Source organism: Chondrus crispus, genomic scaffold (assembly GCF_000350225.1).
Source record: "Chondrus crispus Stackhouse genomic scaffold, scaffold_250, whole genome shotgun sequence".
Classification (NCBI taxonomy): Eukaryota; Rhodophyta; class Florideophyceae; order Gigartinales; family Gigartinaceae; genus Chondrus; species Chondrus crispus.
The window spans coordinates 124,789-127,831 of record NW_005179129.1 but is presented as its reverse complement, the minus strand read 5'-3'; positions in this window follow the sequence as shown (position 1 = coordinate 127,831).

The following is a 3,043-nucleotide window of genomic DNA, read 5'->3' as shown; positions in this document are numbered from 1 at the left end:
TTATTTTTGTCGTTGCATAGGACATTGCATACATCACTAGATATCCTGGAGGTTCGATGTGGGAAGCAGTGGGGGGACGGTTGGTGATTTTTCGTTTCGAAGAATACATCGGAGTCTGTGTGTTGTTAAGAAGCAAGATCGGATGCCTTTCAGTTTGGTTGGAAATTTGTGGGAGATGGACAACGAGTGGACGGCAAGGTGTTCAAAGCAGATGGAAAGTGTTGGATTAGTAGATCTGCAGTATGTGAAGGGTTGTGGTAGGTTGCGGGTGCATGACCTGACGCACGATTTCGCGGGGCAAAAAGCGAGGAAGGAGGGTGGAGAAGAATGGTGTAAGAAGATGGCGGGGGGGGGGGCGGGAGCGGGGAGAAATAAATATTTTCCGAAATGCGGGCGAATTTGCGGAGAGTTGCATTTGGGTCCGTTTTCAACGTTCGGTGCGTTTGTGAGGTGGGGCGGAGTTTTAAACACGGGCAACGTCCCGCCGTTCAAGCGTGTGGCAACTGCTACCGACCAGAAGGCGCCCCGGCTTGAAACACCGTTCAAGCGTGGCAACCACAGAAGGTTTGGCAGCGCGCCTCGGCGTGAAACGATGACAAACATGCTTAACGTTTGAGCTCAAAGGCCTCTCACGTATGTACGAGTTATCACTCAATGGCAGTGTAAAAAGCCGATCGCGTCCCATCAGCACGCATCAAAACTCCTCCTCCCCCTCTCTCCCCGCCGGCGCCGCGGTCGAGCACGGCATGGTGTTAGGCCTCTTCCTGCGGCAGGGGGTCTCCCAGCACAGCAGGGCCAGGATGGGCATGGCGCTGTGGCTGCGTGACGAAGACGAGGGCACGGCCCGAGGGTGAGCGTGGGCGCGACATCGGGCTTTGCCGCGCCTGCGCACGCGTCCGCGGCGACCACCTCGTCGGCGAGCGGGGGCGTCCCGGCTGGCCGTGTCCGCGCGCGCGTCCGCGGCGACCTCGTCGTCGATGAGCGCGGGGGTGTCGGCGCGGGCGCGCATGGGGCACGAGCTCGCGGCGGACGGGGATTGCGCGGGGCGTCGGGCACGACAGCGGCCGTGGTACAGCCGGCCGGGCGATGGGTTGGTGCACCGCGTCGTTGGTGTGCGAAGATCGAGAGCGTTTTCCACGCGATGGAACGTGGAAGGATAGAGGGGGAGTGTCGTTCCGTTGCTTGGCGCCGTCGGCGGGCGGGTGCCGCGACGCGAGCGCGTGGCGGTGGGGCGCTGCTGCTGCGGGACGTCGCGGAGGTCGGCGTACCCCGCAGTGCACGTGCGGGGTTATTGACAAGGTGAGGGATGGAGCAAGGAAGGAAGAGAAGAAAAAAAGGTACCGGGTGGCGGCGCAGACGCAGTGCAGGGCTGCGGGGTTGTTCAGGACGGAAAACTCGCAGAGGTGGTCGGCGGAAGGGGGCGGCGAAGGGTCTTCTTCGATGGGTGATGTGTGCAGCTGGAAGAGGAAGTTAACGAGGACGAGGTCATAAAACAGGAGCAGGATGGCGACGAAGGCGAGCGGGACGAGGCGGTACGGCGTGATGGCGAGGCGGGACTGGGTAAAGCAAGGTCGACGGGGTGGAGGGCGCAGGGAGGGAGAGAGGAGGGATGGTTGGGGGAGGGGGAACGGGGAGGGAGAGAGGAGGGAGGGTGTGCGGAGGGAGGGTGTGCGGAGGGAGTGTTGTGCAGAGGGAGTGTTGTGCAGAGGGAGTGTTGTGCAGAGGGAGGGGTGTGCGGAGGGAGGGTATGCGGAGGGAGGGTGTGCGGAAGAAGGTTGGGCGGAGGGAGTGTTGTGTCCGTGCACAGAGTCTGTGCCACAGACGCGGTGCAGGTGGAATAGTGGCGAGTACGAAAAGGTTGGAACGAGAAAATTGCGGAAACTTTGCGACGGCGCGGGCACGGCGCGGGCACGGCGCGGGTGACGTGCGATGCGATCGTGGGTTTATTTATCAAACTTTCAAGGCGATTCGTCAGATGCGATCGTGGGTTTATTTATCAAACTTTCAGGGCGATTCGTCAGACGCGGGCTGCTGATCTAGTTACACACGTGTCCGAATACACACGTGTCCACGGAGCGCCCCTTCAGTACACGTGTACGTTACAGGTGCTGTTTGTAATTATTTAATTATTATTATAGCATTGTAATTATTACGACAGTGGCAGTTGCAATTCCAATTCCAGTGTCTGCTCCTCTCCGCACTGTCGCCGGGAGATGAACACGCCCGCAATTGAATTCAATTGCCGGGCTCACCCGCATCGCCTCTTGTCGTTGAACGCAGGTTTGCAGACTGACGCAAACTAAGCACCAGCACAAAATTTTTGGCGTGGGGCGAAGCTTGCGTTGTAGAGAAGTGCGCGAGTAGGATAGGGAGCGTGTTAAAAAAGGGGAAGGAGTAGCGAGAACGGAATGGAAGGGAGGGCTAGGCAGAGACCCTTAGCGGGCGGGAGGGCAACTACGTCGCTGGTTTACTTGTCTTTCCTATTCTGCCCGCACTATCGTCCTCCACCTTCGTCTCTGCTAATGGGTGCTCGACGAACGTGGTGGTGGTGCTCGACGACACGAGTGCCCGACGACACGAGTGCTCGACGACACGCTCAGTGCGATCCTAAAATTTGATTTCTTATTTTTAAATCGAATTTAAAAACAAGTTCAAAAAATAGATCCGAATTAATTAGAGATCCAATGCCAACGGCGGCGGCGACGGTGCTGAACGCGCCCCGCCATCTAGAAATACTGTACTGTAAGCAGAGTGTATTGTAGCCAAACAACATTTCTGCCTCTGCTCTGTCTGCCCGCGCGCACCTTTCGAAAGTTTGTCCCCACCCCACTCTCTGCGTGCGCCTTCCGCTTTGCACTCTGCGCGCGCCTCCCGAAAAACTTTCCGCCTTGCCCCTTGCGCGCGCGCCTCCCGAGAAACCTTTCCGCCTTGCCGCTTGCGCGCGCGCCTCGGGAGAAACGTTTTCCGCCGTGCCCTCGCTCGCGCCCCCCGCAGCCCCGCCCGCCCCCCCCGCGCGAGACCACGACGTTAGTCTCGGCCCCCC